This window comes from Spodoptera frugiperda, chromosome 3, assembly GCF_023101765.2.
Source record: "Spodoptera frugiperda isolate SF20-4 chromosome 3, AGI-APGP_CSIRO_Sfru_2.0, whole genome shotgun sequence".
Classification (NCBI taxonomy): Eukaryota; Metazoa; Arthropoda; class Insecta; order Lepidoptera; family Noctuidae; genus Spodoptera; species Spodoptera frugiperda.
The window spans coordinates 4162329-4179324 of record NC_064214.1 but is presented as its reverse complement, the minus strand read 5'-3'; positions in this window follow the sequence as shown (position 1 = coordinate 4179324).

The following is a 16996-nucleotide window of genomic DNA, read 5'->3' as shown; positions in this document are numbered from 1 at the left end:
GTTACCGGAGGCCCAATTACCACTCTTCCCAATCCCCGATTCCCCAACAATCCTTAAATTCCTAACGCCCAAAACGCCGGTAATGCACTTGTAACGCCTGTGGTGTTTCGGGTGTCCATGAGCGGCATGATTGCTTACCATTAGGTAATCTGCTCGTTTACCGGGTATACCATAAAAAATCAAAATAAGTATTGAATTTAATTATATAGTTTTTTTTCCTTGGACAGAAACCCCTCGATTGCTGCCGCTATATAGTTGTTAAGAGACCAATTATGTCAATGTCAATCCCCGCTATCAAGACATTAGGTAAGGTCATCATCAGCATTGAACGTCTTGTAACTGATTCGAAAATAATGATGTTAAATGAATTATATTGAGTTCACTATCCGGTCGTTACACAAGCATTTAAATGCCATTTACTACCGCACTCAGAGACATTTAATGATTACTTAAACTATTTCTTAGTAACGATTTTGTACCGAAAACAACTGCTAAGGACTGGGTTAAGTAACCATTAAATGACTCTGAGTACGGCGGTTAGATTCGTAGCACTGAAAATAAACAGAGACAGGGGTTACACAACTCAGTGTAATCGTTTGAATAATAAATACATGTTGCACATTCACCCATAGTGGCTTATATCAAGTTGTATACAGGGCCTCACTGGACACAAATCATATTATGGAATACAGACAGACTGAATGGTCGGAGTTGAGGAAATTATAGAATTTTGTTAACGTTGACATTGTAGAATAGTAGTGAAGGAACAAAAGGTGTTTGTTTAATTTAAAAAAAAAGATATTATAGATTTATATAGTTATTTTCTTATTCATTCTAAATTATTTGTGTTTTAAGCAATTTTGTTGTAGCTTTCCTAGTGTTGCAAATGTTCATGTATAGCGCTAACTTACCATCAGGTAACCTGCCAACTCAAATATATAGTTAATATATTTTTTCATTTGCCTTAATACCTCATAAAAAATAATGAAATAAAGATAACAGAGAGATATTAAAAAGATGTCTTGAAAGGAATTGTCGATTATAGAATCATTCATATCCAGAAGAGATAGTGAACACCACCAATATTATTAAAATTAAAATAAAATAACAAAAGAAAACTAATCTTTAACTCCTAACATTAACGTTCGTCGAACTTCGTGCAAGAGAGAATGCAAGAACATCCACACTCCTTATTCAAGTAACATTCCTAGACTTCTAAGAACTAACCCTTATAAGATGTCAAAAGTCCATTAGGAGATGTGATTTTAAATTCCAAGTATTCCAAAAGTGTCTTAACCCAACATCCACCTGAGGAAAAGTTTCCAATCCAACTTTTGATACATGGAAAGGCTTTCTCACTCTTGCCTACTCGATAATATAACAATTAATAGATAGAACTCCCAACTTACGTGGAAGAGTGCAAACCTAACTTATAAGTTGTAAATAGTTGGGAAAAGATTTCTAAGTCGTAACTTAGTAAGTTACGAAGACGCTCTCTGAAGTTGAAAGTTGCCTCCAGTCTTAGGAAATAAGTTAGGGCCCGTAAGTTGTCGATGACTTGTTCAGTGTTCCCAACTCCTATGGTAGTGTGTTTTGATCCCTTTCTTATATTTATATTATATCTTCATCCTTTTTTTTGTTCCAGTGGCAGTTCTTACCTGAAAATCTTTTAGTTTTGTTTGAAATTTTATTTAAGATTTTCTTCTTATTGGGATAGCAGTGATTTACATATACTTTGAGTCTATTGAAAAGACGTACCAATTTTTAAATATATTTCTAAAACTAGCTTCTGTCAGCTTATGGCTTATGTGTTATTCCATATCATAATTCATAGTCTACCCCTGTTCCAAATTTTATCTCGATTCCTTCAGCCGTTTTGACATAAAGGAGTAACAAACAAATATACACACAAACTTACGCATTTATAATATCAGTATAGTATAGTTCAAGTTCTCCCTTTAGAATATTTCTTCAAAGCAGAGGGTCAAGAAGTGAGTGTGAGTGAGTTACATGTTTAACAAAAAATAAACAAAAGCCAACGGCGTGAACTAAAAACAGTTTCGAAGAACGTTTAAATATTAACCAGAAAACCGTTATTATGTTAAAACGGTTTCTGTAATAACAGTTAACGTTATTGTCGTGAAACATGTGACACTTATAAGTAGCTATTTCACGTTTCCCATACATGTTATGTTTTCACATGAAAATCACACTTTGTAGGTTACATGGTTTCTATTTTAATGTTGCTGTAGTGTTAGCACAGTAATATAACATGAAAAAAGTTCTAAAGTGACCATTGAGGATGGGATACGCTTGTGAACTATAATACCTACGTAGTGTTTTTTTCTATACGTAGGTACCTTTGACCATGTACAAGAACCACGTAATATACATTTTTATGTATGTATCTATGGTAATACAATGTGAATAACTCGTTGATATTATATCAACAAGAGTGGGTACCACACACATCGCACATCAACAGCCTATAAGTGGCAACTGCTGACCAAAAGCCTCTTCTCACACGGAGAAGGTTTAAGCATTAATCACCACGCTTGCTCTATGCAGGTTGGTAGAGTAGAGTGGGTATATCTTACTGCAATTGTGGTCCTCTATCTATCCCTTCACAGAATAACTATATGTAGTTATTCTGTGGTGATGATGGTCTGCGGTGATGACATATCTTTGACGTTCAAAAGTGCCTTCCTGGTCTAATTGAAATAAATAATTTTGACTTTGACTTTGACATTACATATTAGATTGAAAGCCTGGAAATATAAAGTTACCCTTTAACTAACGAAATCAAACATTAGACCCTAATTTGAAATCAGCTGGTGTGATGTCATTAGAAATTAATTTCCATACAACTCGTGTTCTAGGTTCGAAGATATCTCATAAGTTGGCGAGATATCTCAACTCTTGGCTGAATTTGAACAATTTGGCTGCAGAGAATCACGTCTAATGGATACATTACGTGTCTGATGGAATAGCTTTTCTATGTGTTATATAAGTTCTCTCATTATTATTTATTTAAAAATCACTAAATGAATATGTCCTTTTTTTTAAGGGGTTTAAATCATCCAATGACGTCTCCCACCTTGGGTGAGGCGGGAGGGAGTGTCAGACTCTTACTAATTAAAAACCACCCCGTTCCTTCTTCTGCTTTGAACCTGAGCCCCGGTAACTTTTACGTTGTCCGCAACTTCGGAAATAAATATGGCCTAGTATTCGATCTTGCGGTTGAGGAAAATGTAGCTGTAATTATGGATTTCCAAAATTATCTTTTTCTCCTTATACTGATACATCGTTTGATATTATCTTGAGGTAATTAAATGGACCAGATCTGATACGCAAAAAGACAGATTTTCACGGGTTTTTTCAATCTATCACATGTCAATGGCTAACAGATTAGTCATTAACGAGCTTCAGGAAGCTCTAGCAGTCGAACAAATCATTCCCAATGTTTAATTTTAACTGACAACAGAAACCTATTAATAAAAGTTAGTAATAACAATAAAAGAAAAAAAGGGAATCATTTACTAATGTGACCTATCAGTGACGTGTTAAATTAAAACGTTGGTATTTCTAAAAACAATCTAGCCTTTTCATATCCATCAAAATGTCCAATTTTGTTTTAAATAACGTCCACAATTATTCATTAGCAGTAGCGAATAACGTGTATTATTAATACGAGCTTAATGAACTAACATAATTAATGAAATATTAGTTTGAGTAATTATCTACTAAATATTATTATATGTTGTTGTAATTTTAAATTAGGCAAGTAAAACTGAATGCCAATATTTAGCTACCAATAGCATATTAGAGAATAAAATAAATTAAAAACAAAGTTTCACTTAACAGACGAGAATGCATGAAAAGAAGACGAACATGATGACTGTTGATTAAGCGAAAGAAGTATGTATGATTCTGATTTTATTGTAACTTTCGTGAGACATACTAAATTAATTATTATGTTATCGGCTTACTCACGTAATGTTTTGACGATTAACTCGACTAGTTTCAAGCCATGCAAGAGGCTCATATTCATGAGCAGCATTTCGCGACACACGACGCGGCGATTGTCACGCTGCTACTGTAGCAGCGTGACAATCGCCTCTTGCGTATGATTCGTAGTAATTGGCGTTTCATCTTCTCTGCCTACCCAGGGAGACAGGCTTGAGGTTATGTAGAAATTAATTAATTACTAACAATAATAAATTCATCAACTTACTGCCTTTGTCAGTCCTCTGCTGGACTATTAGCCTCATCTACATAGAAGGGTTCCTCATAAGCTCCACATTTAGCTGGGCTATTCGGATATCACTGTTTTAAACTGCTTCAATTTTATTACAGAGCGCTGCTGCCAGGTTTCAAAAACAAAAATTTCTTCTAGATACTTTGCATAGCTTATTAAACACTTTAATTATATAGACTATAAAAATTACATTTAAAGTGAAATGCTGCACATTTGAAATGTGCTATCATTATAATGGAAGCAGATTAGTATGCATTAAAACTTTAAAGCCATAAATAATTTATTGGCAATAAATTTTATTCTTTTACATCTCATACTTTTAACACCTCCAGACTATGCTATCAGAATTTAAAATGACGTAGGTACTTCAATTTTTTCACCATCTAAGCAAATTCTTGGAATTTTAAAAATGTCACCCCCAGGCGTCTAGACTGCAGACGATCTCCCGTAAATAACTGATAGTAAATTCAAATATACTAGAAAAAAGCTAATATTTGCAAATACAAAGAAAAAATCACTTTCTAATGTTAGAAAAACATTGCTCCCTATCAAATAAGTTAGGTACACTTTCTTAAACCACTAAGCCGTAAATAATAGGGGATTATTGAATTTAAACCGCTTTTGATATCCAATGACCAAAAAAAAACATTTTAATAACATATGATACTAAAATAAACAGTTGGATTTAAACGGGATGATTACTTAAAATATAGAAAATAATTGAAATCTTTTTGAATTTGCCCTATTATAATTAAGAAATAAAGTTGGAAATCTATTGACATAACAAAATGTTTTGATACAAACATAAAAAAATTTCTGCGACATGCGTGTAACAGTGCAGGTCACAGTAGTAGATGTGTCCGATGCTCTATGGAGAAGACAACTACCAATAAAGATACGTAATATGAGAACTGCCCATGTATTATTTAGTATTTAAATGGCTGTGAATCATGTCATACGTACCATGTAATAGGGACATTAATACGTGAGCCAAATTACCATACCTAGAATGTAATTCTGCGATATTTTAAACAGTACATTATTTTAGTTTACTTGTATTTTTAGTTTTTAAGTCCTTTAGTTTAGCAGTAAATATTGTTGTAGAAATGATTTAATAATGTATTTAAAACATATTATTATGATTTTTTTCTTTTTCACAACATTATCAAAACACACCCGTCTCAGATATATCCATTGAACACCAATCCGTGCAATGACCTTTTGAAACAAACAAATAAAATACACAACACCAAAAATATTATCTAAAAGCATACTCCAATAAACACAGTAAATATCCGAACTCCATTGTTTAAAAATAGTATAAAATCAGAACTCTTCGATCTTACGATCGGATATCGAGGAATAAGCGTTCAAATAAGATCGGAGTGTAAGCAAGGAGCTTCGTATTGGTAGCCCCGGGCTCAGCCCCCGTCTGAAGTCACGTAGTAAGAAGTATTGAGATAAACAAAGTGCATTAGATCGAATACACGATAAATATGGCTGTAGTTACGGATCAAGTGTGATGTTGAAGGTTTAAATCCTTTTAAAGTATCTTAAAGTAACTAAAATTATAGGTTCTGTTAGGTAAATTGTTGGAATTAATTATAAAGAGATAAAAGTTTAACAATACGGTAAAACTTACAGAGAATATATAGTAGATAAAACAAAAGAGCATATAATAGACAAAATGTGGAAACAGACAAAAACTTACAATTCAACATCCATATTTTGCTAAAACTGCCAATAGTCATACACCGGACATAATTCTTAAATACTACAACAAAGCAATTTTCCATAAACTAAAACTTTATCTGTGTAGTACTTTGCACCTGCAACCACTTACTATAATTATAAACACTCATAATTAAAAACGTATTTACTTATACATAATATTATACACATTTTTATTCTCACATGATCAAAGCAAGTACGGTACATAAACGATAGCAAACGTGGTTTATTATGCAAAATTTATTTAATGAAAAAAAACCTTTGAATGAAACGTATTTGTTTAATGAAAATGCTTTTTACTGAAAAGGCATCCCATATTAAATAAATAGAAAAAGGAAGGCAGATATAGAAAAGATTATTTCGACTCTCTCTTTCAACATTATCCGTAACATGAATCTGCATAAGATCGAAGAAATGCTAATCCTCGCTCGTGAGGCAATGAACTGCAGTGGAAAATATTCTGCCTGGTTGAATACCAACCCTCTTTGATGTTATGTGAATTATGTAGATACAGCCTCTAGATGGAACTGTACGAAATATGTGATGCGGGAATCATGTTTTGTTTTTGGCACCCTGCCGAGGACCAAGTTTGTTAAAATAAAGTATTGTATAGTACGATACTTTTTGTTGTATGTAAAATTCAAATTTGGTTGAATGAGATGCAAATAAGGACGATGAATTATGACTGATACGAATCTAGCTCATTTTACAAGATGCTACTTATATTGACAAAAAATGTATTTTCATTCAGATGACCAAACGCGGTTGCTAACCGAGCAGGGCGTAGATCGCGATCACAAGAGGTCCTAGATCAGCAGCAGTTTTTGTTGTGTCAAAGGCAAACATTCTCTTATAATTACTAAAATCAATACCAAATACTTAAATTACGACCTTGATGATTATGACCTTAAATACCCTAGAAATAAATAACAATAGGTACTAAACTTCTACCACAGATATGGTAAAGCATTCCGTATACACAATAATAAAAAAAACACTTCTTTGACCCTAATCCAGGCAAAAAAATTAAACAATCCATCCGTTCGTAGCGCATTGCTACGTCGTAGCCCAAGCGTAGCACGTAGCAAGCTACGCAGTGGCTTCTCATAACGGAATGATATTTTGTTTGTAGGAATATTTTTGAATATGTTTTTAGATTTAATTTTGTTGACGGCTAAATATTATTATTTCTAATTTGTATAAGAATGGGAAACCTACATCTTTTAATTAATTTCTATAATAGAAACGAAACCTTATGTAATTGAAATATGATTCTGTTCAAATTGTTATTCCAAAAATTGCGTCACATTGTAAAACTCACAGAATGGCGTCAAACATGGTATTTTAATCAAACATACAATAAAGGGAACTCAACATTGAACTGTTAAATTATTGGTTCACTTTATTTGGTTTAATTGATTTCTTTCAATGACTTTGTTTATAAATGTTCAAGTTCCATACAGAGAAGTAAAAACTACATTGTTTTCTAGAAGATATCATGAAGACTATTCACCTAGTACGAGTTTGTTTCACGTTTAAAGTAATCAAAGCTAGAGCGTGTTCGGCGCTTTGATTAGTTAGTTTATTCGAGCCGGCCAATCAGAGCGCGGATCGCGCTCTCGATCTTGTTTCGTAGCATAACGAATGGCAATAATACATTCATTACAAGATCTTAGTAAAAGTCACAGAATGGTTCAGTAGTAATGGTACAATTAGAACACAGAAGTAGTTTCGGCTACCATTACACATTTCTCGATACTCAACCAAGTTATTTAGCGTGGACAATAAAAACAGTTTATCTGAGTAAAGTGTAATTAGTACATAGTTTAATTACGGCCCGCACGGCCGGTGATTCGGTGGAAATCTTGGCTGGCTTCCTGCAATTAATGCCGGCTTTAACTGTGGCCGGTGGCACGATCCAATTACTACAAGTTTGGTGTAAATAATGAGATGCAGTGCGGTTTGCTTGCACTCTGTCAATCTATTCAGTTTGTCAGTTAGGATTTTGTAATATTAATTTATGATAGTCCAATTAATTTAAATTGTGTAACCAATATTGATAAATATTGGCTCCAATTAAACGGATCAAGTACGGGACAAAATGTACGATTGTTTTATGAAAAATAAAACATGATTTGCCTACGCCTACTACATGGGATTGATAACATAACCTCTGGCTGTTTCTTCAATATTCTGTGTTGTAATTATTTCTAGATACTACTGATGTGATATTTGAAAAAACAGATGTATTTGTAAGTATTTACAATAAATAACAAAGGTATGTACAAAGACATAAACACAAGAGTCTATTTATCTGAATACTTTAGCAAAGCTGTATAGTCACTTTGAAGTGTAGATACTTATGTAGAAACAAACAATAATCTTCATAGTTACTTTTATTCAGAGGCAATGGTTCTGCTATAAGAAGATAAGTAATTTCATCTATTACACAGTCCTTTAGCCATCGCTACAGCTTACAAATTAAAACCAAACGAAAACTGTAGCTTCGTGCTGTTTGTGCTGGTTCATTGTGCAGGTACGTATACTCGCAGATTGCATTTAAAAATTGCATGTAATTATTTCACTGGACACTCTTTTTTGTATTTAAAACACATTTTTGCATTATTTACTTTAAATTCCATTTACAGTTTAAATGTTTTACCTACTCAATTACCCAGATTTCTGTCGAGGCAAGCACGCAAAACTGTATATCATATTCACATACTGTAAAATATACTTAAAAAAGTAAATAGTCCTTAAACCATCATCAGCATCACCATCAACAACCTGTAAGTAGCCACTGCTGACCAAAAGTATCTTCTCATACAGGGAAGTTTTGAGCATAAATCACCACGCTTGCTCATTGCGGGGACAAACCTTAAACCATATCACTCATGTCTTGAAAGTGCTCAAGAGATAGACTTTGATGACACTATCACGTAATAACACAAGCCCGTGAAAATCGACTGTTGGACACTCTGTTAAATGAGTGGTCTCTAAGTTGGCTCTTAGTCAATACCCATGGTAAGAGAAGGTCAAAGTCAATGTCAAATTCAGATTGATTTATTTCAAATAGATCGGAAAAGCAATTATGAACATCAAAGCAAAAAATTCTATCTGTCGTTCAGCCTTCTATTGAAGCTATTTGCTCGTTCCAAAGTAAAGATTCTTATAGAGAAGAACGACAAGAAACTCCGTAGGTAATTCTTTTTCAATCAGGTTCACATTACAATTCTTGGTAACATTGTTTCGTGGGTACAATTATGTGTGTGTATCGTCACGCCTTTTACCTCCGAAGGGGTAGGCAAAGGTACCACCAGGCACGTAATGCCACTGTACAATGCACACCCACTCTTCACCATTCAATTATGTTAAAAGAAGGGATACTGACAAATGCCCACCTAAACCTTAAAACTTTAACCGCCGTACTCAGAGTCATTTAATTGTTACTTAACCTAGTCCTTAGCAACTGTTTTCGAAACAAAATCGTTACTTGGGAATATTTGAAGTAATCATCAAATGTCTCTGAGTGCGGGGCAGTAAGTGTCTAAAAATGTTAGAGAGTACCAATGTGGGTGCATTGGTACTGATGTGATGTGGCACCTCTGTGGCACATACTGGCTGCCAACAAGATAACGTCTCGTCATAACACATTGTCGGGGACGGCTGTGACGTGTACACGCTACAATGGCGGCAAATGTTTTAACTAGCTATTCGCTGTGACTTCACTTCAGTTCTTTTATATTATAACTAGCTACTTCTGCGCGGTTTTACCCGCTCTGCTCAGTTCCTATTGATAGTAGCGTGATGTTTTATAGCCTTCCTCGATAAATGCGCAATCCAACACAAAAGAATTATTCTAATCGAACCAGTAGTTCCGGAGATTAGCGCGTTCAAACAAACAAACAAACAAACAAACTCTTCAGCTTTATAATATTAGTATAGATTAGTATAAATAGTTTTACCATATACCAAGTAACTTCAAAAGAATTGTTGAAATAATGTTTTTTTATATATATATTACTTCGTGCGTATCGTGACCATTTGCTTAGTCAGACATTTGCGTAATTAGCACACGAAATCCCATTCGCCATTACCTCCAAAACTGAGTGTATTTACAAAACTTCCTATATTTGTTTTCAATACGCACAATACGATTTTGCCTTTATTTTATTACCCTCATGCATTGAATTTACCACAATTCAATTGAAAAGGTTCATAAAACCAGTGAATTAGGCTCTGAAAGCATAATTATTATTTTATGAACCCAACTGCATAGGATTTTAACTGACCACGAAAACCATAAATTCAATGATTCAGACTTAATTATCATTATAATAGAATATTGGAACAAAGATTGAAATTATTTAAAATGTAAATATTGTACAAGAGTTTAATTAAAAAAAGATAAACATTGAAATTATAAACTGTACAGACATAGGACTGATTAAAAAAATCGAAAATATAGTCCTTTAATTTTTGATGACCTAACTGCAATCTCCAGTCCCATTACCAAGCTTGGGGATTATGCTAGTTGTCCCCTCAGAAGGGAAATTTGGAAATAACAAGATAGCTATGAATAAGATGAATATAACATTATAATATTAAGGAAAACCACTTACAAAATTTAAAAATCCTGTTACAGAAATACTTATGTACAAATGTTATAAATTCAGTCAAATAATTCTAAGATGATAAGCATGCCAATTAAGGTAGAATGTGCAAGGAACCGTAAAACTTTGTAACAACCTAAAAATTTGTACCTACATACATTCATGGCAAATAAATAAATCTATTCTATTCTACTAATAATGATATCATAAAATGAAGTAGCCATAACAAAAATATCATATTACTCATATTTCGCAAATAAAACGGAGACCACTGTGGATCAGCACGTGATCGCTGCGAGCAACCTCCTCGGGTGTCATCTCGCGTGGCACGCTTTTATCAAAAGTTTAGAGTTACTACCCTAAAGGCCACCAGAATGGCGTGGATTATATTTTATACTTTAGTACTGAGGTGGGGAACAGACAACAGTGGTGAAGATACTGTCACAATGACGGCGATTGGTGAGTCAAAATAAGTAGAGGTAAAGAAAAGTACATTACGTCTGAATTAGTTAAAGAAACAGTAAAAATGGGATGATGATTTAGAGTTTACGCGATTTGATAAGAGCCGTTAAAATTCCATTAAATGTAACGTACCATTGGATTACTGCAAAATTAAAAAATACTTAACCATAAAAGTAAATGTCTATTACCGGCAACAGCGCCACCTATGATATTCGGATTCTCTTATCTTATGTAAGTTTGAATATGCGTTTCTGTGTCAAGTTTTAGTGTCACTAAGTGACGCCATAACTCATTATAATACCAAGAAATATCCATTAATATCAAACTTATCTTACTAATATTATAAATGCTAAATGAAGTTTGAGTGTATCTTTGTTACTCAAGCACTTCATGAAACTTGAAACACTTTAAAGCAAAAACCACTAACAAACGGCTGCAGTGATCGGTATGAAATTTGAAACAGGGGTAGATTACATACTTTTTATTACATGGGGACGCGGGTGAAGCCGCAGGCAGAATCTAGGATAACATAAAGATACAATGCATACAATAGCACAATATGTAACTAAACTTAGATTCAACACAAATATCTCGACTCGCTTACACTACAACCCAACCACACACACATGACAAATATAAGTAACTTAGCTAATAAAACGCATGCTTAGTAACGAAGTTCCCAACTAATCCGGAGTTCCGCACTTATTTGGGCATTAGCCGTATTAAGGTCACCGTATTAGGCACATAAAACATTCACTTAATAGCTACCTTTTTGTCTAGTTTGATTATATCGTGTTGGTTACAACTTATACTGTTCTTGATTACTTTTTCTGTAGTTATATTGTACTGTTCTAAAATGGATGATGTTGTGTATAAGGAAATACGGTTTGTTTTGTAAGTCTATCTACTTGTTTAAAGCTGCGGACTTTCTAGCGGGTTTACCGGGGCTCTGACTCGAAGGGCAGGAGTAGGAAAGGGGTGGTTTTTAGTCAGTAAGAGTATGTACTCACTCTTGGCCGAGGCGCCAAGGCAGAAGAAGTCATTAGAGGATTATCCCCCCTTAAAAAAAGTCTATCTACCTTATTATACATTTATACCAAACCAAAATGTCTGATTTCCTTTGTAAATGTTAAATGCGATACAATGTAAAGATTCTTAATCTATAATATCACAACGTCATAGGGAAGTCTACGACTACTTCGTTGTAATAAAGTCTATTGGTCTATATAGATTTTCTGTGTAGACAACTATTAATTTACCCATCATGAAATTCAAGACTAAAAATGATTCTTGTGATACAATAAAACAATGAATTTACTTTTGTAAATAGGCTACCAAAGAGCACTTTTACACGTCAAAATTATTATTAAAAAAAATCTAGATGAGGTCGACAAGAGTACTTGCAACCGCAATATTTACCACAACAATATTTAATTAGTTTATCACCAAACAACAAAAACAGAACCAAAATCAGGTAAAATAATCCTCGATAAAAAAAAAACAGATTGAACCCTAATAGATTCAATGAAGTGAACGTGATTCCAACGTTACATTCACGAGCGAATGAATATCCATTCATTCGTTCATTAAATCAGTTTCATATCAAGCGGTTTCACTGTATCAGTAAAACCGGATTCAAGGCAAAAAGCAGAATATGGTTTGTTTTAACTACGAGTCTTTTGGATGTGGTGTAGTGGTTTAAATTGGTATCTGAAACTGGTTGTTATTATGTTACAGGCTTGCGTTTCACAGTTAAATATGTTAATTTTCACTATGTTTATCATTGGTTAAGAGATTGTAAGTTGGACTGTCCTATCGATTACGTAAAATGTTATTGGATTTCTGATTTAAATAGTGTTGAACGGGTTCTTGGATTGTGTCTGGTTGGTAACAATACCAGTAGGTACCTATCACTTGTGAATACAAAAAAGTTCATTTGTTTCCCAGATTTTTTTATTGTGACGCCTTTTATCCCTGAAGGTGTAGGCAGAGGCGCACATTATAGTACATACTGTACACCCACATGTTTGTGTTGTCAGTCCCATGTAATAGATGGAGAGGCTATTGCTACGTACCGAGCACATTTCCGACCCGGGAATCAATCCGGAGACCATTTGCCCGGCAGTCGCACTTACAAACACTCAGTCAACGAGTCAGTTCCTAGAAATTAAGTACCTAATTATTGGTAATTTATAAAGAGTCTGTTACCATACACAAGCATTCAAAATTATAATCTTATAGACACATGTGTCATGAAAGAATACACAAATTACAATACTTCAAAATCTTAAACGGACATTTTAAATTCTCCTAAAACTTGACGTAGTTTCATGAAACAGAAAGGAAATTAAATCAGCCAGACTCAGCGTCACGAGCTAAGAATTTCAATATTTTACGCGATAAAAACTACAGACGAAGTTTTGTATCGAACTTCCAAGTTTTCTCTTTAATTAATAGTTTTGTTACAGTTTTCAATCTTTTGAGATTCAGATCTGGAATTGTCTAGAAATAGTTAAATACAGAAGTAATTGTTAAATGTTTCGTCTTTGTTTTACCTTGGCGATCTTTCCTTTGTAAATATCTACTTAAGTGTTTAAGTTGGAATCGTTTCGTATTTTGTGTGTCTACAGCTTTTTTTAAATCATCCAATGGCTTCTCTGCCTTGAGCGAGGCGAGGCTGACTGACTGTCAGTCTCTTACTTACTAATAACCACCCCGTTCCTACTCCTGCTTTTCGAGCCGGAGCCCCAGTAAATCCGCAAGGTAGTCCGCAGCTCCGGATCTGTGTCTACAACTGGGAACATATTCAGTGGAATTTGTGATTTTAATGGGAGAAATTCCATTGCAAATGTTCAATAATGGCACATCTTATTACCTATCAATGGAATGTAGTCTATGTATAGTACACATGTATCTACAGATATCCGTTTTTGCCAATGGTGTTGTAAGTACCGTGGCAATGCGAAAATATTGTTACTACATAAATAACCTCACGCCTGTCTCCCATGGGGGTAGGCAGAGATAGTGGAAAGGTATTTGCTACGAATCTTACATACCTCTTTCGCTTCATTAATAGTCATCAGCCTTTTTATGCATGCTTGTCGGTTAAGGGTACTTTTAACGTACTGTCAAGGATGTGTGAAAACAGATTTACAAAAGAAATATACAAGGCGGATATGAATAGCGATTTCGGTAGAGGGCATCCTAGACGGATATATAGAGATCAGATTGGTGATACTGTTACTCTACCTACTTATTAAAATACAGTCAAAATAATATATTCCCATATAACCATTAGTCTTCACAAATAGCTAACACCAAACTAGAAACAAAACACGAAGCATTACCCAAAACATTCCACACGCAAATCCCTCCCAAATCTAGGTTCCGCCGCAAAACAAAATTGAAAGCTACCTCAACCCAAACTAATCATTCCCTTGCTTTCCGTGCGAACATTATTTACTTCTAACTAATAAACTCCATGAATATCCGTGCATAATACTCGTATTTCATCAAGAGGTCTCGATGCTCTCATATGAAAGGATCCCAAGATATCTTCTCGGAGCAAGACTGCAGCTACTCACTATGTTAATTTATACCGTAGTCTGCATGAATTCTGTTGGTACCACGAATAATGTTATACTTAATATGGAACCTAACGATTCTGTAATGAGACTCGTGTATCATTTTGATGAGACTGCTACTTTAGCTAAATTAAGTTTCAGTCTTGTTTTGCATTGTGTTGTGGGAATGAATTCAGTTAGTGCACAGGTCTAGCATTTTGAAATGCTGTTTTGATGCATCTAATTATGTCCCAGTCTTGTACAATGTACAGTTGTATCTGATATTTATAACTAGTTACTTCTACACGTGTGACTGCCTCGTTGGTCGAGTGGTCGCAAGTGCGACTGCCGGACAAGGGGTCTCAGGTTCGATTCCCGGTCGGGCAAAGTATTACTGGGTTTTTTTTCGGTTTTTCGTATATCTCAAAATCTCTGGAATGTGGCAATAGGCTCACCTATTACATTTCGGGACTATAACAATCGTGAAAAGTGACATTGTTCGTTTTTTTTTTTTTTTACACGGTTTTACCTGCTACTTGAACCCTATTCATCGTAGCATTATTTCTTATAGCCTATAATCTTCCTCGATAAATGGACTAGGCAACATAAAAAAAAACCTTAAATGTTGTTGAACAAAGAAACTAATCAAATTCGAATTATATCGTTTAAAAAGTAAACTGTTCAAGTTTGATCTCATCGTCTACTCAATGTCTGTCAGACAAATCCTTGTCCTAATTGTATTGAAATTTATTTTCTACTATCTTGAAACATTGTGCGAATTTCCGTAAATCGTACTGTTTTGAGATAAAAAAGGCTAATCGACTGAGCTATTTGTGCCGGAGTACTTCGTGAGTGATTGTAAGCATTCGGTTTGGGGACAGACTAAATTATCGGACTTACCAATTTTAAATTCCCAGTTACCTACAGTTTTATTTGAATTTGATGGTCAGAGATTTTCAGTAGAGACTGGCTCTACAGAAATTTTCAGTAGAGACTGAGACTGCTTCGTTGGCCGAGTGGTTGCAAGTGCAACTGCCGGGTAAGGGGTCTAGAATTCGATTCCCGGATCAGGCAAAGTATTACTGGGCTTTTTTCGGTTTTTCGAAAAATTCTCAGTAGTAGCACGGAGTCTGGAAATGTGCCCGGTACCTATATGGCAATAGGCTCACCACCTATTACATGGGACTTACAACGTACATTGTACAGTGACATTACGTGCCATAATATAGTTCTGCCTACCCCTTCGGGGATTAAAGGAGTGAAGTTATAAAAAACACAATCATTTTTTTAAATTCCCAGTTACCAAAAGTTTTATTGGAATGTGATGGTCTGAGATTTTCAGTAGGTATGTTGTGTTTTTTTATTTCTTTCTTCCATGATTTTCTCTTATATCGCTTTCTAAAGTCATGTCATACTCGCCATGGGTCACCATTCCATGAATATTGCGGGTTAGTACCCGAGATAAAAAAGCGAGATGATATTTACGTTGAATCCAGTTAAAAACTTAAACCTCTGATCATTTTCAATTCGCATCCTAAACAGATGGAATTAAATTAAATATTTCAATGGCGGTAATAAAAATAAGTACTATACCCACTAAATGTACCTTTTAGAATTAAAGTGTTCGCTGTTCCTTTATTTTATTTAGGTTTAGGAACTCGAAATGCGTTACGTTTGCAGAATAATAATGACATATAAAACCAATCCTGTTTCAACTGGCAATGTTTTACTTAGTTACGCTTTCAATTTATGAAATAAACTAAACTGATAGAGGTATTGTAAAAAAACATAAAAAAATTGACGACAATTGAATTTTTAGTGTGTCGTGAATACGTGAATATCTGCTGTCACATTTTTTTCTTAGACCGATGGATTGACTGAACGTTTGGCGCAGTGGCTGGGCAACAGGCTGCCGCACAACGTGTAGCGGGTTCAATTTCCACAAGGAACAACTCTTTTTTTAACCACCAATCGTTGTTTCGGGTCTGGGTCTGATATGTATGTGAACTTGTATGTTTGTAAACATACCCCCGACACAGAAAAAAATCCCAGTGCGGGGCAAAGCATTCTAAAAAAAATAAAAACAATTTGAGTTATTTTTTCCATAGTGAAATTTCTTATTATAAAAGAAAATGCATATTCCGGCAGTGGCCTGAGTAGTCAGGGGCTGTTAATCAGACATTACGAACATAAACATTGATTACTTCATCGGTTTTATTTCTACTGCAAACACCAAAGAAGTTTTGCATCTCCTCTCATCAAACAAAAATATGATGGATGCTCTATTTAAACTTTATTCAAAATCGATATCAACGACAACAGAATACAACTTCTGAATAAGCCTCCAAGTAGTAACAAGCAAGACCTTT